This window comes from Astyanax mexicanus, chromosome 20, assembly GCF_023375975.1.
Source record: "Astyanax mexicanus isolate ESR-SI-001 chromosome 20, AstMex3_surface, whole genome shotgun sequence".
Taxonomy (NCBI): Eukaryota; Metazoa; Chordata; class Actinopteri; order Characiformes; family Acestrorhamphidae; genus Astyanax; species Astyanax mexicanus.
In genome coordinates this window covers 35277212-35299012 of record NC_064427.1, presented here as the reverse complement: position 1 = coordinate 35299012, position 21801 = coordinate 35277212, and the positions used below count along the sequence as shown (strand labels likewise).

General features: G+C 40.8%; 1 protein-coding gene across 2 annotated transcripts in view; it reads left to right on the top strand.

The window, feature by feature from the left end:
- kcnj6 (potassium inwardly rectifying channel subfamily J member 6) overlaps positions 1-21801 on the top strand; it is a 102738-nt gene that overhangs the window by 40705 nt on the left and 40232 nt on the right. The gene's annotated exons all lie outside the window — the stretch shown is intronic.

The following is a 21801-nucleotide window of genomic DNA, read 5'->3' as shown; positions in this document are numbered from 1 at the left end:
TAATATTTAATATTAAGTCTTTTCTTTAGAGAAATTACAGATGAAGCCATAGTGCCATGAATAGTGTTTCCTACAGCTTTAAAAGCCTCTTGCAAACTGGAGAAAACTGCTAGAGGAAGAGTCAGGTCTGGCTGACCCACATGGCAACAGCTTTAGCCTTTAGCTCAGCTTAACTGAATTAGAACCAGTCTCAGTTTCAGCAGTGGAGAGAAGACTTAGAGGTCTGACAGGTGAAGTGCAGTAATAAAGTCATTGCTAAGATGAGAAAATAAAATAGCAGCTTGTTTGGAACATACAGCACTGCTACTCAACAACTAAAAATAGGGATGTTCTTAAATCTTGGTAAAATATCTGATCATTTATTTACTGGTCTTCCTATCTGTTTATTTATTTATTTTTATTTTATTTTTTATTTGTATGACAATATAAGTGACATCTTGCGGTTCGTGTACACTTTTAGTCCTTGTAGCTGCTCCTAGACACCTGTGCCCAGAGTCTGTCAGTAATTGCACACCTACAGTACTGCATATGGTGTCCTACAAGGTAGGTGGACTTCAGAAAGTGGGCAGGGATTGAAAATAGATGTACAATATATATAAATAAATATATATAAATATATAAATGGTCATTTTTCCAGACAGTGCCAGTTGTGTGTTTAATATTCAGCAGGTGGCACCATACTCACCTTTACACAGCGAGGTTTCAATGAACTACTCATTCCATTCAGCTATTAATTAGATTAGCAACACTGACTGTCTCTGACAGCTGATCTTCAAGAGTGCCTTCCACTTTCATTTCACTTTGAGAGACAGTGATTGGACAGACGGGGCCGGTGTGTTTTCCCTCATGGCAAACCATGCGACGTGATGTGACATCCGACCTGACAGATAACGTCCCTTTAAAAGCCTCCTTTTCTTGCCTCCCCGGTAAACGTGCTGTCAGGAGGGATCAGAGTGCAGCTGTATGAAGCCTTCCAGATGCTTAACACACAACCTGACACACTGCAGCCGCATGCACGGACTGACCGCCGAGGATCCGGTCGATTCACGCGTGTAAGAGTACATATGTACATACATGTAGACTGTATGATCAGGGGTTTGTTCAGGAGCTCCGCTCTGTATGTGGGCTGAATACTAATCATCTTATCAGTAAATGGACCAATTCCATTCTGCAGAGAGAGAGAGAGAGAGAGAGAGAGAGAGAGAGAGAGCAAGCAGTGACACAAGATACAGGTGAATTTATCAGTCAGTCTACATCTTGGGTCAACACGTGTTTTCAGAGATCAGATCAGATTGTATTTAAGGTCATATGTTAACCACACTCAACACTGTAAAATACATCTCTGAAAAAACAATTAAGAAACTACTTCAGTTTCTGAATCAGTTTATCAGATTTTGCTATTTATAGGTTTATGTTTGAGTAAAACGGACATTGTTGTTTTATTCTATAAACTACAGACAACATTTCTCCCTAATTCCAAAATAAAAATATTGTTATATAGAGCATTTATTTGCAGAAAATGAGAAATGTCTGAAATAACAAAAGAAAGATGCAGAGCTTTCAGACCTCAAATAATGCAAAGAAAACAAGTTTATATTCATAAAGAGTTCAAAAATCAATATTTGGTAAAATAACCCTGGTTTTTAATTACATTTTCATGCATCTTGGCATCATGTTCTCCTTAGCTTGTCTTAGCTTGGTCAGTTTGGTTTGATGATTAGCTTGTGATCATCCATCTTCCTCTTGATTATATTCCACTGGTTTTTAATTTGGTATTAGCAGCTGCAATTCAAATCTGCAGCTCCCTTGTTTGATGCAGAATTATTATTGTGGTTGCACATAGCTATTCTATTTATATTATTCTAAATATTCTATTAAAAGCGCTCTGTCACTTTTATGCAAATATGCTGATTGTTTAGCACGTTAGTGTTAACTAGTTCATGCTTAACTGCAATAGAAGCAGAAAACTCATTATTTGGAAGTACTTACATCTCCCTCATCTGCTGACTTACCTTGAACAATAGGCACAGATCCCTCCTTCAGACAAAGTCTGCTGGCTAATCCAGCTGTGTACTGTTTCTTGCTATAAGCCTTTAAAGGTATATGCAAATGCTTTGGACCCACAAGCTTCAATCTCAACTGAAAGGGGTTGTTCAAGGGTTGCATTGTAAAATAATGGCGGATCCCACTATGACTGGTCCAGTGCTTCTTCCATATTTTGGAAAACTTTGCGTAGATTTGTTTAAATAATTCTACATATATACCAATACAAATAGAGCCATTATCAAAGTTTCTGTATATGATCCCACTTGAATACATGGTTTTGTAAAGAACTGTAGAAAAAAAAATCCAAATGCTGCTGAAAATATCCACACAGGATCTTGTTTCAGTGCACCACATGTGAGAAATAAAGAGAAAATAAAGAGAAAATGGAAGATGGGGGCATCCCAGGATATCTATCTACATCATAGGAGGAGGTTGGTCTCAGAGACAGGATTAGAATTGCTAGAATGGACACACTCTGTGGACTGCAGCAATCTGGGTTGGTGCATTGCCACAGAAGTGTAAAGGATGACTGCTGTGATCCTTGCTGCATTTCTGCTGAAACAGAGCGAGCAGCTACCATATGGAAATCTCTGTAGACTGTAGACAAGACAATTGCCTTATTGCTTTCAATGAGATTTGTTCTCATTTAGCAGCTGTCTTGCTCGAGAAATTGCATTTCTCTTCGTCCAAGTGAAGTGAACACACCTAGACATTTTCAAGCTGTTCTATTAGGCAGCTCGCTCATCCGCTCGTTGGGTTATTAAATATGACACTGCTGCTGTCCGTTTTTTATTCTTCCATTTTGTTTGCCTAGGGACTTGTTTGTTGGAGCCTTAGATAAGTAAAATCTCCTTAGAATAACTGTGAAGTGTGTACGCAGTTCTCATAAAGAGGAACGTAAGGCAGCCGGTTGTACTGTGACAAACCAAATAATAGAATAGCAGTATGTTCATTTATCATGAGTGTTACCTCAGGGAGCGGTTTGGGAATTAAACACACATGGATAAGTTGTGAGGTGTAATCTTGTGGCGCACTGTATGCTTAATGACCTGAAGCCTTAACCCTTGTGTGGTGTTCATATTTTTGTTACTCGTTTACTTTGTTACTTGTATTTAATTCAGCAAAATTAAGCAATTTTACATTAAAATGCTTTACACATGCTTGCTTCAACTAAATTGCAAGCAATATAAACAGCTTACATGGTTAATATTTGCCCTTTACCTTTCTTATGTTACATTTCTTTCAAAAAGTGCTACTCTTTTTTTATTAGTTTTTTAATAAAATGTAAAAGAAAATGAATTAAACTCAAGATATGAGTAGAACATTTGTTTAGTTTCAAATTTACAAATGAAGCAATGTTTATTAGCCCTTGGCCAAACGTACTGTATGTAATATAAATGTGTGTGTGTGTGGGGGGGGGGGGGGGGGGGTGTACAGTGTGTGTTTATCGAAAATGTGTTTTGATATATGTTTTTCACAAAAAATGAGCCAATGCCAATGAGTCTAAGTTAGAAAAAATATTTTTTGTATCATTTGATGACAACTGAAAACAGGTCCCACAGACCCGAACACCACACAAGGGTTAATTTAAGGACTTGAATACTTACATAAAATGTCAGGCCATTTTGGACACTGAAACATGTATATTCACTGATCAGCTACAGAGTAAGACTAATTGTGGCTAATTGTATCCCGTCTTTTTGTTGAATATTGGAAACACAACAGAATGAGAGGGGGGCTCACTGACTTTCTGGCATATTTATGATTACAGACTCAGCATCACCAAAAGACAAAGGTGAACACACCACACTACACATTTTTCAAAAAGAATGCTCTTGTTCACCACAAGTTAGCCTTCTGCAAGGCAGAACAGTTTTGGAGAATCTTGTTTCTTGCTGTATATAAGCTTTATTTTTAAGCCTGTCTGGGAAATCACTAAACTGCAGTGTGAAACCAAATCCAACCACACAAAATATCAAGTACACAATGTAAGAAACACATGAATCTTGGTGCGTACTCTGGTCCAGGCTTTTAGGTGTGAAAATGCCCTAAAGGTGTTGTTTGGTCCAGACCTTCTGACTTTTCAGTTTAAACATAGCTATTAAACATTGGGTTTGAAAATAGCTAATGTGAAAGTAGGAGCCACAAACCAGCACCTGAAACCAAAAGAACACAATTAGGAACAACCAAGCAAGGTGGTCTCGTACAAGACAAGTGAAAAACCTTTACAGAAACAAAACAGCAAGAAGGTCTCAGTTCCGTTCTTTTGTGGTTTGTTTTGGGGGCATTTAGAAAGACTTGAGTTAGTTTGACGTACTTTTACATATGCAAAACAAGCCATGAGTCAGCTGTCTGAGTCCAGTGGCGATGATATGCAGAATCTGCTTATTCATTCTGACACTTTTTCCAGGGGTGCAAGTTTGCAAAAAAGTGTTCAGTAAGCTGCCTGTGGATTTGAATGAGCAGGAATTGGTAGCACTCTCGGAGAGTGCTGACTGCGTGTGTCTCTGTGCTGGAAATTGCTGTTGTGAAGGAAACAGTGATCAGTGGATGATTAACTGTGTGTGTGTGCGCGTGCGAGTGTGTGTGAGTTCATATGCTGTGGTCTGTGTGTGGGCCTGTAGTGCAGAGATGGATGACAAAAGAGAGATCACAAGGTCTCTCAGCAGGAAACAGTGGCACTCTAATACAATTTGATCACCATGTGAAATGACGTGACCTTTAGAGGGACATTGTTTTTAGTGTCTGTCATTACTGCGCTGTGTGTATCTGTTTGAGTGTGTGTGTGTGTGAGATCTCATGTCCTTGACCAGCTTCTTCAGACACAGGGCGAAGACACCTGCTGACTCAGAGAATGGCATGACCCTTCCTGGGGAGAAATACTGTGTGTGTGTGTGTGTGTGTGTGTGTGTGTGTGTGTGTGTGTTGTGATTGAAGGACACATGGCACATTCATAAATTTCTGGCTTTTCAAGGTGCCATCACCTACCTTGTTTGGTCCAGACCTTTCAACTTGCATCATGCTGTTAAGATACGAACATGCCAAAGTCAGAGCTCACCTGGCTCTTAAAGGGAGTGGCAAGTAATACACTGATTGGTTTATTTGACTTTACACACAAAACAAACACATGATCAATTAAGACAATTAGTATATGCCTTTTGCGTGTATATGCCTACGCCGCACAAGGCATATTTTTTGCCCCTTACGATACCAAAGACACAAGACCTAAAGTCCTAAATCCACCTGCACGATCCGCAAATAACCAGTGCACTATAGATCACTAAACTTGAAGCAGGCTGTCATCACCCATCCAAGAATAAAAAAAAAAAAAAACGGGTGCGACAGATTATGCTGCTTATTCCTTTATCTACTGTAACTGTAGATTATTCCTTAACCTGGCAACTTAGTTTACATAGGCAATTTAAGAGCCCAATACTTAAAAAATGTAAATACTTGTAATTTAATAAATAATATAGAAATTATGAACAGATTTAATAGCCATTTACAAGTATTATTAAAACATTGACTACTTTCTTTTCACGTTCAGTAAAATTATTGCAAAGAGTGGCTGGTGGAGCAATGGAGACTTCAGAAGAGGAAACTCAAACCTCAGTAGCTCATTCAACCATCGTAAAAACAAAGTGTGTAGTTGTAGTGAAGTTTTTGACTGAGTGCGCTCTCTCTCTGACTGAACATAACCTGGAATCGGATTCATCCACTCTGAAAAGAGACCGCATCACATCCACCAAGTTTAAAATGATTTTTCCGCATGCTCTGTGCAATTACCCATTCTCACTAGAGAGGGCCTTAATACTATGCCTTGTAATTTATATCGGTACGTCTATTAAGCTATCAAAATGTTCTGCAAAATCTGTCTAGGGCCCTAAAAGTTTAGCTGTAAAGTTGCAGTAAACCATGCATTGGTTCAGGAACCTCACCAATAGGAAACACAAACACAATTGGAGGGAATGATAAAAACATTCATGACTAATTGAGTAATTGAAAAAATTATCGTCAGATTAATCGACTACTGAAATAGTCATTAGTTGCATCTACTGTAAGGTTTAACAGAACTGGATTTTATTGGTAATGGAAGTTGTCCTAAGGTTTGTTATTGGCTCCTCAAGGCACGGAAAGTCCACAGTATTAATTACATTAATAATAACAGAAGCTGATGAAATAGCAAAGCTGTCAAAGTTAATCTAACCATATAAAGGATTTTTAAAACTTCTGAACTTTAGAAATCTCACCCCACCAGCTCCCCACCATCAACTCCTTCTTTTAATGTCTCATACCTACAGTCACATTTAAAGGTCATGCTGCCACCCCAACTTATCACAAAAATACACTGCTGGATTGGTGCTAATCTCTCTACAACCATCTATGCTGCTCCATTTATTGGATTCTTATATTAGAAAAGTGTAATAATGAAATGATTGCTCAGGGTGATTCACACACTCTGAGGATATGGAGGCACATGTCTAACTTTCTCACAGTCGGTGAGCTGATCTCAGTTTTTTTTTCAGATTTTTTTTTTTTTACCATCCGTTACCCAGAGGGGCTTGACTCTCGAGCCCAACAAACACCAACGTTCCGTCTTTTCAGTATCAAATGTCAGCAGTTGTTCTAGAAACGTCTAGAAAAAAGGGCTGATAAACCAGATGAAATGAGATGTGTAAATAAGGATATTTTAGAACAATTTGAACTGACTGATTTTCTTATGAAGAGAAGGAAAGACTGTAACATATTAGAACTGTGGAAAAACAGAGAGTAATCTAGAATAACATATAGAAATTTCATTAACAGTGTGAAAAAGTTATTAATGAAAAAGCATTCTAGAACATTATAGAACTAATGGAACAGAGAGAATATTCTGGTAAATTCTAAATAGATGTAGAGGAAATAACACTTTAACAATGTAAAAACAGGAGAGCGTTCTAAAACAGTAAACATGGAAATAATTATTTAACAATATTCAGTACAGATTTACTGTATTATCATACTTACATTTTTCAGATTTTTAAACAAATTATAAACAAATATTATCTGACTAATAGAACCTGAGTAAGCATAAAAAGCACTTTTTAAATGATAAAATCCTACTGAAATAGATGGAAGCAGGAATTCTGCTGTTTACCAGACAATCCTGAAGGAGAATATCCGGCCATCTGTTTGTGACCTCAAGCTCAGGTGTACTTGGGTTCTGCAGCAGGACAATGAACCAAAACACACAAACAAGGTCACCTCTGAATGATTTAAAATACATTGATTTAAAAATACATTGAGTTAAATAAAATGATTTAAAAAGACTAGGAGTGGCCTAGTCTGATGGAGATGCTGTGGTAAGATCTTAAACAGAATGTTTATGCTAAAAAACCTCCAATGTGTCTAAATTAAAACAATTCTGTAAAGTAGATGAGTGGACCAAAATCTCCTCAGAGATGAGAAAGACTGTTTAATAGTTTTCAGTAAAGCTTGATTGCAGTTGCTTTTTATATTTACTCTGGTTATCTGGTTATGACTGATATTAAAGTTTGTTTGATAAAGTATGATAAAAAAGCAAAAAACCCTCTAGAACTATGTAATTGTGGTAGAGCACTGTACAACATTCTATAAAACATGTAAAAAAAAAAACAAGTGAAATTGTCACGCCTGGCCCTGTTTCCTGTCTGTCCTCGTGCCTGTGTTGTCCCACGTGACCCGTGCCCCTGTGTTCTGCCTGTGATTTTCCATTACCTCATGTCTCATTTGTAGCTCCGCCCCTTCCCCAGGTGTTTCTAATTCTAGTGTTTCGTGTTTCCTTAAATGCCCTCGTCTACCACTTTGTGGCCGTCGGTCTTTGCACTGTCTCCCGTTGTCTGTCCTTCTGCGTTTCTCTGATCTCAGTGTTTCCATAGCCTTAACCCGAGTCCCTTGTTCTGTGTTTATCTCTGTTTATTTTCTAGTTCCCTGTTTAGTTTTCTAGTTTATTCCCTTGCCCTGTTTAAGTTCATCCTGTCTAGTTTTATAGCCTCTGTTTCTTGTTTTTCTTTGTTTCTTGTTTACTTGTTTATTTGTTTATATTTATTTAATAAATTCGCCCTACCTGTGTTTACGTCCGCCTCCTCGTCTCTCTGCCAGGGTCTAATCCTGACAAAAAGACCGACCTAATGGAAATAAACCAGTGGTATGCTGCTCGGAAGGCGGACCTGGAGTATCTCCGCCTCCTCGCCGAGCAAATCCGGGGAGATGACCCGCTCCCAGCGCCTTTCCTCGGGTTGGAGCCCGTCAGCCCAGCTGCAGTGGCGCCCACCGAGACCCACGAGGGGAGCCCGTTGACTGGCTCCAGGATGGCGATCCGCCATGCTCCATTCGGGACTCCGGCGTTGGAATCCCCGAGGCCCCAAGGACGCCGCAGGCCTCGGGGTAGACGTTTTAAGGGGTCCCGCCAGCCGGAGGAGGAGCCCGTTTCCGGGGAGGATTTTCTTGGGGGGGCGCTAGGGCTGTGTGCGGTCAGCCTCGATCCTCGCCCCGACGAGGACGGGGGTGGCATGGATGCAGGCTGTGAGGAGTCCTATTCCTGGGACTACTCCGATCTCCTCACACCTGCATCCAGTGAAGAGGAGTTTGAGGACTGCCCTCCTACACCAGCCCGCCAGCCGCTCCTTCCTCCCACGGTAGCTGCCGATCCGCGCTCTGTGTCTTTCGCGGTGGCAGCCGAACCGGTGGCAGTGGAATCGCGCTCCGAGACCCCCTGCGCGGCGAGCCAGCCGCGGTCAAAGACTTTCCCCGCGCTCCTCACGCCGGACTCTGCACGAGAGAGTAGGAATCCAGTCCGGGTTTTCACTTCGACCGCAGCTTCGGGCTCCAGTGCTGCAGCGTCAGATCTCTTCTTGCCACGCCCCGTGAAGCACGCGTCTGAAACGCTGCACCCCTTGATACAAGCGGCGGCCGCGCCGCTCTCCGAGACTTTAGCGGCGGCCACGCCTCTCTCCCAGACTGCAGCGGCGGCAGCGCCGCTCTCCGCGATTTCAGCGGCGGCCGCGCCGCTCCCCGAGACTTCAGCGGCGGCCGCGCCGCGCTCACAGACTGCAGCGGCGGCAGCGCTGCTCTCCGGGATTTCAGCGGCGGCCGCGCCGCTCTCCGAGATTTCAGCGGCGGCCGCGCCGCTCCCCGAGACTTCAGCGGCGGCCGCGCCGCGCTCACAGACTGCAGCGGCGGCAGCGCCGCTCTCCGAGATTTCAGCGGCGGCCGCGCCGCGCTCACAGACTGCAGCGGCGGCCGCGCCGCTCTCCCAAGCCCCAGCAGTCCCAGCTGCTCCAGCTCAAGCCCCAGCAGTCCCAGCTGCTCCAGCTCAAGCCCCAGCAGTCCCAGCTGCTCCAGCTCAAGCCCCAGCAGTCCCAGCTGCTCCAGCTCAAGCCCCAGCAGTCCCAGCTGCTCCAGCTCAAGCCCCAGCAGTCCCAGCTGCTCCAGCTCAAGCCCCAGCAGTCCCAGCTGCTCCAGCTCAAGCCCCAGCAGTCCCAGCTGCTCCAGCCCCAGCAGTCCCAGCTGCTCCAGCACCAGCAGTCCCAGCTGCTCCAGCACCAGCAGTCCCAGCTGCTCCAGCACCAGCAGTCCCAGCTGCTCCAGCACCAGCAGTCCCAGCTGCTCCAGCACCAGCAGTCCCAGCTGCTCCAGCACCAGCAGTCCCAGCTGCTCCAGCACCAGCAGTCCCAGCTGCTCCAGCACCAGCAGTCCCAGCTGCTCCAGCACCAGCAGTCCCAGCTGCTCCAGCACCTGCCCAAGCACCTGCAGCTCCCAGAACTATGTTTGGGCCCAGGCCCCGTATTTCCAGGCCTGCTCCAAGGCCTCCTGACTTTGCCCCCTGTTATGTGCCCAGGCTGTCCCCACAGACTTTTGCCAGTCCTGGGCACCCACCTATGTCTTTTGTACCCCTGTCTCTCCCTGTCCTGGTCCCCGTATCTGTGATCGTTCCAGTTCCTGTCCCCGGTGGTTTCTCTGTTCCTGTCCCTGTTACTGTGTTTGTTTCCGTCCCTGTCAATGTTCTAGTCCCTGTTCCCATGTCTGGTCCCGTCCAGTCTCTGTCTCATGTCCAGTCTCCGTCACCTGTCCAGTTCCCCGTCCAGTCTCCGTCACCTGTCCAGTTCCCCGTCCAGTCTCTGTCTCATGTCCAGTCTCCGTCCCCTGTCCAGTTCCCCGTCCAGTCTCCGTCACCTGTCCAGTTCCCCGTCCAGTCTCTGTCTCATGTCCAGTCTCCGTCACCTGTCCAGTTCCCCGTCCAGTCTCCGTCACCTGTCCAGTTCCCCGTCCAGTCTCCGTCACCTGTCCAGTTCCCCGTCCAGTGTCCGTTCCCTGTCCAGTCTCTGTCCCCTGTCCTGTCTCCATCTCCTGTCCAGTTCCCTGTCCAGTCTCCCGTTCGGTCTCCTGTTTTCCCCGGCCTCTCCCTGCCGCCAGCCCCCGGGGTTTGTTTTTACGCGCCTCGGGAGCTGCGCGTTTAGGGGGAGGTTTCTGTCACGCCTGGCCCTGTTTCCTGTCTGTCCTCGTGCCTGTGTTGTCCCACGTGACCCGTGCCCCTGTGTTCTGCCTGTGATTTTCCATTACCTCATGTCTCATTTGTAGCTCCGCCCCTTCCCCAGGTGTTTCTAATTCTAGTGTTTCGTGTTTCCTTAAATGCCCTCGTCTACCACTTTGTGGCCGTCGGTCTTTGCACTGTCTCCCGTTGTCTGTCCTTCTGCGTTTCTCTGATCTCAGTGTTTCCATAGCCTTAACCCGAGTCCCTTGTTCTGTGTTTATCTCTGTTTATTTTCTAGTTCCCTGTTTAGTTTTCTAGTTTATTCCCTTGCCCTGTTTAAGTTCATCCTGTCTAGTTTTATAGCCTCTGTTTCTTGTTTTTCTTTGTTTCTTGTTTACTTGTTTATTTGTTTATATTTATTTAATAAATTCGCCCTACCTGTGTTTACGTCCGCCTCCTCGTCTCTCTGCCAGGGTCTAATCCTGACAGAAATGAAGATCAAATTCTGGAACAATATAATGTGAGACGATTCTAGAACAATATACAGTACCAGTCAAAAGTGTGGACAAGCCTTAAATTAAGTGTGTTTTTATTACTTTAAAATGTTCTGCATTGTAGATTAACACTAGAGTCGTCTAAACTATAAAATATATGGAATTATTTAGTAAAAATTAAAAAAATAATAATAAATAAATAAATAACATTTTTTAGATTTTATCTTTTTAAAAGTGAAGTGTCCAGAGATAATTATGTGAATTTCTTGCTTCTTAATGTGTTTGAGAGCATCAGTTGTAAAGTTGTGAAGAGATAGAGTTGGTATACAGTGAATAGTGAATATTTAAGTAATGTTTGAATCCAGATTATGGTAAGAACTACTCAACTAAATAAAGAAAAAAATAATAATTTAAGAAATCTTTCAAGAATTTTGAAATGATCCCATGAAAGACTATGAAAAGCATTACGATGAAACTGGCTCTCATCAGGACCGTCCCAGAAAAGGAAGATCAAGAGTTGCCACTGTTGCATAGGATAAATGATCAGCCTCAGAGTTACCAGCCTCAGAAACCACAAATTAACAGCTTAACCACAGATAAGAGCCACCTAAATACTTTGTTTAACACTTTTAAGTTTGCTACATTAATTCCTTATTTGTTTCTTCATAGTCTGAATGACTTCAGTATTAAATTACAGTGTAAAAAATAAAATAAAAACATAAAAAGAGAAGTAGTGTCCAGACTTTTGTCTTGTAAGATTCACTGCAGATGTGCAGATATTTCAAAAAGAGTGAAAGTGCAGAAGAACACTGTAAAACACTGTACAGGATAAAATGGAAATGTGTTCCCTGTCATTTGTTTGATCTGTCAGTTCTTGTTCTTGTTCTGAACTTTCTAAGGACAGCAGCAATCTAATTGGAATGTTCAAGTACGGTCCTACTCATGGGATCAGAACGCTTAGATCCCACCAGTGATTAATCTTTCCACTACGTACAGCGCATCTGAAAAATACATGAATTTTCCATTCAGCATTAAATGGTGCAGACACTGCAGCTAACAGCAGCAGCATGTGAGGTAAAGACCTCCTTCTAAGCGAGGTAAAGCATTAGAGAAGGGTGTGAACGAATGTAGGAGAAAATTCCAGAAAATTGCATATTTTTATTGTCAGACAAAAACTGCTTATCTCCAAAACTCCAAGAACTGCGGAAAAAAACTCCTTATCTTTTATTTGATGTTAATGCAAATAGAGTTTTAGCATTTCTGTTGGTCCATCCATCATACAATTGTGACACAAATCAAAGAACATTTCACTGTTACTTCTGTTGTTACACTGTTACATATACTGTGTATTACTATGAACAGTGCTGCAAACTACACAAGTTTGGACACACCTTATTTAATGTTTTTATATATATATATCAAATATTCTAATTCTAATTCAAGGTATACCAATTCTACCTCTTCACAACTTTAGAACTGATGCTCTCAACACACATTAGGATTAAGTGGCAAGAAATTCACGTAATTATCTCTTGATCAGTTCAGTACAGCTGTGCTTTGACGAATTTAAAAAATAAAACATATTCTTGTTTGTTTAAGACTTTTTTGTTCTCTAAATAATTCCTGAGCAATTAAGTTTTTCATCATAGTTTGGATGGCTTTAGTATTAATCTACAATGCAAAGCATTTAATAATGATAAAAAACCATCATGCACCTAAATTTAAGGTATTTCCAAACTTTTGACTGGTACTGTATATGACAAGTACACTTTAAGCTTGTTAAGGTTGAGAACGGCTGCGAGATTCATACTTTGTTAAAAAGTAAAAACACTAAAAATGGAGATTATTTTTTTTCTGATAGTGACAATATGCAACTAATGCAAGTATTACATTCTATTTTTTATTTTATTGTATTTATTTTATTTTATTTATTTGATTGTGTTTATATGTATCGTTATATTTTATCATTTTGTGACTTTGTGTACTATACATACCTGCTGCTGGAAGTCTAGAATTTCCCCTTGGGGATCAATAAAGTATCTATCTATCTAACTATCTATCTATCTATCTATCTATCTATCTATCTATCTGTCTGTCTGTCTGTCTGTCTGTCTGTCTGTCTGTCTGTCTGTCTGTCTGTCTGTCTGTCTCTCTTTCTGTATTAATTACTGTTTAGTCACCAATATTCTTTTTTCTGCAAAACTATGGGTAAAACGGTAGTCATTCAGATTGTTTGAATAATTTGCATTTCATACCACATTCAGGTTTTTATTTTATTTTATTTTTTTATTTTTTGCAAAATAACAATGGAGTCTGACTTCAAGGCCTAAGTCCCTTTGGAGGGCAGTGAATATGATTTATTGCCAACACTCATCTGTTTGAGTGCATGTGTGTGCGTATACGTGTGTGTGTGCGTATACGTGTGTGTGTGTGTATATGTGTGTGTGTGTGTGTGTGTGTGTAAGAGGCAGAATCCTTTGCTAATTGAATTACCTGCATGTTGTCTGCATTGCTGCCGGCAGCTAGTGACAGAGGAATTAGTCATACAAGAGTGTCTTTATTTCTTTCGTCCTTTCTTCTTTTCGTTCTCTCCCTCCCTCGCTCCCCCTCTCTCCCCACAGCACATTTGAAGTGATATGCCGATGCAATAGAGATGATGTTTGTGTCCTTGCTTTTAATTTCCCCAAGCCTCGGTGCATTTTCCACACAGCAAAATCCGCAAGCTCTACAGTCTCTTTTACACTCTGAATGCAAAGCATCAGGCGGGTGGGGGCAGCTGTAAATACCCAGCGCAGGGGGCTGGATTGGGAAAAGGCAGTTTCCTCACTTGAAAAGCTGGAGAGTCGTTCTACAAAGCGGGAGCCATTTGCGTCCGCAATGTTTGACAAAATGCATTAAGCACAAAAAATGTGCCAAAGTGTGTTTCCAAAGCTTCAAGCTATTAACTCAAGTGTTCTTGTTCACAGTATACACTTATAGTCAAAGGAGTAGTTGCAAAATGAGTTGCACACCGAAGGAACTGTCGAATTTCAATGCTATTTAAAGGAATAAAGATAAACGTTACCATCACCGGGGTTTAAAACTCCCAAATCTTCTGGATTTATACACCAACCGCTGCCTTAGGAAATCTAGAAGCATCATGAAGGACCCCTCCCACCCAAGCCACTTCCTGTTCTCACAGCTGCCGAGTAGAAGGAGGCTTAGAAGCTTAAGAAACAGAACCAGCGAGTTCCGATACAGCTTCTTCCCCCAGGCGATCAGGCTGTTGAACAGCCAGTGGAACAATGTTCTGCCCAGCCCACCCCACTGCCATCTCATTCAAACTCACTGCACCCTGTACTTTATTTCACACTGCACCTATCGGACTTTCCCATACTTACAGTATCCCACATACAGCATTCTGCACCCTGTACTTCCCACACAACTCATTTTGCACCTGCACTTTACTCATAATTACTCTGTCACCTACTGGACCACACTTTCACACACATACTCTAGATTATTTGCACATGTATATAGCATTGTAATATATGTATATTTAGTTATATTTTAACATACATCTACAGTGCATTGCCTTAATTCTTTGGGATATTTATCTATCTATTTTGTATATTCTATTTCTTTTATTGTATTCTTTTTTTATCTATATATCTATTAATAACAGCTCTTTGGGTGTAAAACTGGATCGTGAGATCACAATTTCGTTCCAATTCATGTACCACATGTGATGCGAATGACAATAAAATCTCCTTGAATCCTTGTGTCTAATAGTGTTATTGTGTATGCTGTTTAAGTTGCCATAGTTTCTCATTATACTTAGAATCCTTTAATTTCCCCAAAAATCGTCAGTGAGCCTTGTTAATCTGGTGCACCTTATGTATGAATTCTACCAGTCAGGTTTTAAGGAGCAGTAAAGCCACTCCGCTAAAGTGCACCGAGTCTGGAGTAGCATTAGCATTAGCCGCTAAACGCATCGCTAGCTCTTTCACTGTTCAGAGGCGAGCATATCGCACTTTAGTCTGCATGTTTACTATGTGGTTTACACCCAGGGTTCCTCAGTGTTGCGGTGCCTGGCAGAGTTTGATAGCTCCAAGCGTTGCTAACCTCAACTAGCGGTTAAAGACTTTGGAAATCTAAGCTTACTGTAAATAAACAGAATCACTTTACTCATCCAAATAAACAGTTTTCAGGAGAGAAATCTGTGTAGATTAACATCCAGTGCTCGTTTGACTTTAAAATATACATATATATATTTTTAAGAATTACAGTTTTGTTTTATTTTGCACTTTCCCCTACTTCCCCATTAGAAGGGAAGCTTGGCGACACCCCTGTTCCTTACTGTTGTCGCTTAAAATTCATCTTAAAATCTGGTGCGCCTTATGTATAGAAATAGAGTAGAAAAAAGACGCTCACTGATTGTGCACCTTATAATAGAGTGTTCATTATAGTCTGTAAAGTACGGTAATTGTTTATTTTCTATTTTTACTTATTCTACTCTATGTTATAAATATTGTTCTCTGCATACTGTGGGAACTTGCACTCAAGTATTTCACTCGTGAAAAACACAATAAATCTGATTTGATTAGATTTTTATTTGAGGAACAATAAATAATGAATCGATCACACTCTGATTTGATCTATTTCAACAGCACAATGCTCATCCGTGTACTGCTCATGCTGTCTTAAGAGCTCTTGCTCTGAAGACACAGTCACTATGCCATGTCCAGCTGCATTGCCACACTTATCCCTGATTGAAAATGTGTGGACCTCTATCTGACACACTATCAACACTCCATTACTTCTGTATAACTTGCAGAAACTGTGTGAATATTCCAGCTGCATGATGTGATGGATTATCGCAGGACTATTTTAGTAACCTCTACAACTTCACACCGAGACATCTGGCATGTTTGTTGTGTTACACATGCATTTTACACTACTTCAGTATGTGTAGCTCAGTAAATATTGCCATGTCAGTGTAATTTTTTAAACAAATATTTTGCCTGGTTACCTTCATCTTCCATCCAAATAGCTAGAGGTGGGCGATATGACAATATTTTATTGTATTGTTGTATCGACAACATGTGCTTAGAGGTCAGAATTCGATATATTCAGTAGCAGATCTTTTTCTCAGTTTACGTAGCATCTCATAGACTTCGTTCACACAGCAGGTAAAAGTGGCCCAAATTAGATTTTCTCACTAAATGTGTTTTTTTTTTTTTATTTTAGGCTGTTCACTCTTTATATCTGACATTTGTCCAAACAGTTTGTGCTGTGAAACTGACATGCATCTCCAAAACAGCAAATCACTCAGGTCAGAATTCGATATATTCAGTCCCAGATCTTTTTTCTTTTCTTCAGTTTATGTAGCATCTCATAGACTTCGTTCACACAGTAGGTAAAAGTGGCCCAATTTAGATTTTCTTATCACATCTGAAGTTTATTTTAGGCTGTTCACACCATTTTTTATGTGACCTATATCTGACATTTGTCTGAACTGTTTGCAGTGTGAAACTGCAAAACAGCAATGCTTCTTGTTAAGTTTAGGAATCACAAGCCCTAAATAGCATGTGAACTTTTCTGTTAAAAGAGTTTGTTATTCAGCTCTGGACTCTGCTTTGTTTTGCGTTCTTGGTTTCTTTAAACTTTATTTTTAAGCTTATTTTTGTTTCCAGCAACTTCATCGTTCGATTCAGAATTTGTATACGTTCAGTCCCAGACCCAGATACACGGCATGGTAGATGGCACAAGAGAAAGAATGAGATAGAGAGAGAGAGAGAGAGAGAGAGAGAGAGAGAGAGATTGCTGGAAGGTAAATGAGTTAAGTAGACACAGCAGTTTCAACCCCAGTAAACATCCATCACAAAGTGTCCACAGTGTTTCTGTTTTTTTCCTGAAAGTCCCATTCGATTGGCTGATGTGGTCCTGACGTCACATGATCACGATGATGTAACAAACATACGTTCATAGAGTAAAAATAATATATGACTCAAAATGTCACAGCAAATATCAAAAGGTACAACTTATTGCACTTCTTTAGACAAACATCTATACTGTTACTATTATAACGCTCCTGATTGCTTAATTGTAAGTAGGTATTGGTAGCAGCAAGAACAAAAATGCACATATTTATACGGTTGGAAAAAATGCTATCTATGCATCCCTAGTTGAAATTGACTAATAGATAGAAATTCGAGTAGTGTGTAAGGGGCACAGTGTCAGATTTTTGGACATCATCCCCAGGCCCCTGGAGCTGTGCAGTACACTCAATACCTGCTACACCACCAAGCCACCCTTCGATCTTTCCTAAAAATCTTTACTTTAAGTACTGTTTAAATCTGCATCTTTTTGGTGTCACTGGAAAAATCAATACGAAAAAACAGAGAAACTCTCCTTTAAAAGAAAGCTATCTTTAAATAAAATTGCCTACCTGGACTGTTAAAATGCCTACGAGTGTATACTCTGACTGTATCTGAGGCCCCGTCCACACGAACCCAGGTATTTTTAAAAACTGAGGTTTTTGTCTCCGTTTTGGCCTTCCGTCCACATAAAAACGGCGTTTTCGGTCACTGAAAACGGAGGTTTTCGAAAATGCCTTCCAAGGTGGAGATTTTTGAGAATTGTTTCTGGTTGTTTGGTACATTAAGCCACGTTAAGATTCGTCCTGAAACAGGGACAGCGTTGGATTGGTTCGGTTCTCTCTGCAATGTGTGGATTAATAACATGTTCACAGCTTAATATAACGTTACTCTCACATTACCTAACACAGCGGAGGTAACGTTACTGAAATGCGCTGTGTGCATTTTTTTCCGATCCTCCTGTCCGGAGGTACAGACCCTACCGCGAACGGTAAAAAATTGGTGGGACAATTAAAAAAAATAAGTAGTTGTTGCTGAGGAATGACATTTCTCGCTGTTCATTTCAGCATTTTTGAGTGGTATGACATTTCCGTGTGGACGGAGATATTTCTGAAAACGCTGCTCTTGTGGACGAAGATAATTTTAAAAACGGAGACAAAAACCTCAGTTTTTAAAAATATTCGGCTTCGTGTGGACGGGGCCTGAGTGTCTCATCAGTAGTGAATGAAATCTAAGCACAAAAAGTGCAGTTTTCATGATGTTTTATTATTATTAAATAAATAATAATAACACTACGCTTTGCAGCATCTTTTCAGATAGAACAGGAATTTATATAAGAAGCAAATATCTGCATTGTACATGTATATGAGCTGTGTGTACCTTATGTTCCCTCTGCAGTCTGTACAGACCATAATAATACCACCTTCCCACACTCAACCTCACCCAAAGCTATGTTTCTCACGTTTTCTTCAGTTTTTAGTTAAAGCAAATGGTGGCACAAACGACAATAGCAAGTCCATGTTTGTTGTAGGTCTAAGTTTATGTAGCGTCTCATAGGCTACATTCACACAGCAGATAAAAGTGGCCCAAATTAGATTTTTCTCACCACATTGTTTTTTTTTATGTGACCTGTATCTGACACTTGTGAAACAGTGAAATAGCAATGCTTCACGTTAAGTTTTAGTTTCATTCTTGCAAGTATCACAGTACCTAAACGGTGTTTGAGCTTTCTGTGAAAAAAGGTTTGTTATTCAGCCACGAACAAAGCTTTATTTCGCACCCTTGGTTTCTTCAAACTTTTCATTTTAGGCTTTTTATGTTCTTTTGACACTGCATTCATGTCTTGTGACCCCATTTGGCCATTTCATTAGAAACACTGAGTGGTTGAAGCTGTCTTTTATCAGATCTGTTACCTCATGCTCCCTCTGCTGAAACCCTCAATCAGTCTGTTGACCTTTTTTCTGTGCTGGAAAATAATGGTGGCCACACAATTTTCCATTTTTCCCCCTTTCCCAAGGCCAATTACCCAACCCACTCAATAGGACTTCCCCTATCACTAGTGATGCCCCAACACACCAGGAGGATGAAGATTAGGACATGCTTCCACCGATACATGTGAAGTCAGACTCCGCCTCTTTTTTGAACTGCTGCTGATGTAGCATTGCTGAATAGCAATAGTAGGAATAGCAACTCAGTTCCGATACAGCAGCTCACAGATGCCTTGTGCTGCAGACATCACCCTTTGGAGTGATGTGTTGAGAGGCCAATTGTGCTCCCTCAGGGCTCCGACAGCTGGTGGCAAGCTACATGAACAGGATTCGAACCAGCGATCTCCTGATCATATTAGCCCGCTGGATCACTCAGAGCCAAAAACCGGCATTTTTACATAAAGGTATCGGATGTTAATACCACATACTAAAATGAAGTAAATCAGATTTGAAAATCCAATCACTATCCCCTTTTAAGGCCACTCAAGCACCCCTAATATAAGTCAGTACTGCCTGTGTGTGTATCAGATAATGCTCCCACAACTAATGTGGAAGGAATGTTTCAGAAAAATATACTTAAAAATGTGCCCAAAGGTTTTATCTTACTATCTGCTGAAAAGATGTTTAAAATGAAAGTAACACACCTGTCCCCTGTGCATAATAGTTTGTGTATCTGATCTATATTGAATATAAATGATTCTGTTCCTTCTGATATGATCCACCCACCCCTGCTATAGTTGTTTTTAAAGAGGGATCAGTGGCAGCGGGTTCATTGGGTGTTTAGCACCCCACAAAACTCTGAACCTACAATCTCGCCCTGTTTTTGAAAGTGTTTTTTTTTTTTTTTTGCTATTTACTTATGATAAAACCTTTGTGTAACACATGATGCTGGGTGAACACAGCCCTAGATATCTGAGGCATGTGGTTTGGCCGTGTTCTGTTCAGTTCAGCAGCATGTTAAGGCTTGTAGTGTATAAATCCTAGGTGTTTAGTGTGTGATTGACATTTTTTCATTCATGACAGAAATCAGGAAATCTCATCGGGGAAGTGTGACACACCCAGTCTGTTTATAATCTGATACAAATTTAAAAGTCATGAAGTGCCTTCAGTACTCAAGCCTTTAGGTACTCAACTGCAGACAGAAGCATGGGCTCGAAATTGCAGGTCATACACGGCCACGGCTAATCATGCCATCTCCGCTTCAATTATAGTCATGAAAAAGATATTAGTTCTAAATGAGGGAAAGACTAATTGCATGTTATTCTCTAGGTCCCAAAGTATTGATTAAGATAGTCACTTTCATGCTAACTGGAGTCTTAATTGTGTGTCTTTGTGGCTAAATACCTGGGCAGTGGCATCACAGGAAAGCCATTTACAGTTTAATTACTTACTTTATGAAGTAGCGTCTCTACTTCCAAAACCCTGCATGCCGCCGCACTCGCTCCAGCAAATTAAATATGAGCATGAAAATTTTGCATATCTTCACTGTCTTAATTAACTTTCTTCCTTCTCTAACAAATGGAGGAGCTAAAGTTCTGAATGGGTTTAAGGTAATCTGCTGTTTGTGGGTAACAAGCAGTAGATTATGAAGGGAATTACTAAATGTAAATGTAGGTAAGGGGAAATCCTTTCTTTAATAATGACTTTAATAAACCATCTCACTACTAAAGCACAGCTACATCATCACATCAGTAGTAAACTTGATTATCACTGTATTGATTTATAAAGACTACAATGGATGCCAGGCTTTGAAAGATCTTCTGAAAGATCAGCCATGTGTAATCTTACATTCCAACGGACGTTATATGATTAAATACATTCTGACATGCCAAAAACGTTGGAACTAGAACTAGTATTGTGTCCCATGACTTATGCCATATGCCATGGAAGGTAAAGAACAATACACTGACCTGTGGGATATGCAATAAATGGATGTGGATGTAATGTCTGCTAGATTGGTTTGAATATGGACAGTTGGACATATTCACATGGACACTTCCAGCCAGATGCAACCAGTCACGACCATTACCACTCACAGTGCTATGATGCATTTCTGGTACACATGTGAGATTGTCAATAGAGGAATGGTAAAAATGTCTGTCCCATCCATCTGACAACCTCGATCAGGTCTTATTTAAACTTCAATAATTTATGTTGCCTTGTCATGAGCATGCTGGCCATTGTTAAACCTCACTATCAATTAATTAATCAATCAATCAGTCAATCAATTAATCAACCAACCTTTATTTTCACCTACTCATTCACGCATCAAATCAAATCACCAGATTCATCCACGCTGAAAGGACATCACGCTCCTGTGCACATTTTAAAAGTACTTTTCTGCATAGTTAGTGTAATTACACATTCTCACCAAAAACATACAAACTGACACTTTAAAGAAGCATGTCTATTACTCCGCAAAAAAAGGGCAATACTTGAGTGACTGCATCTCCCTATTTAACCATCATCATCACACTGTGCATGTTCTCATGGTAAGTCTAGGTAAAAGGCCAATGGCACATGTGAGGTTTTACAGCCACAAGTTTTTATTCTACCTCTTGTTGTTTGGTCTCATGGAATCGTGGTTTCCCCTTTTGGCTCTTTGTTATTCTCTGTTATTTTCATTGTCATTGTCGATGCTGTTATTCTCTTAGAGAGTTTTTCTTGCCTCTTTTCGCCAAAGGCTTCCTCATTAGGAGTTTGGACCTAAATTCTAAAAAAACTGCTCTGGCAAGGAAAAATATCGTTCTCTTCATTAAGGCAGCTTTCCTCAGAAAAAGGCAGTTTTACTTTCAGGAAAAATACACAGCATGTCTGTTATAAAATGAACCATGCAAAAAAAAATGTAACAAGATTGAAATAAAATTGTGTTGAAGAGCAGGTCGTCTCTAGGCAGCCAGGCATGCTGATTTATTTTTTTTCTT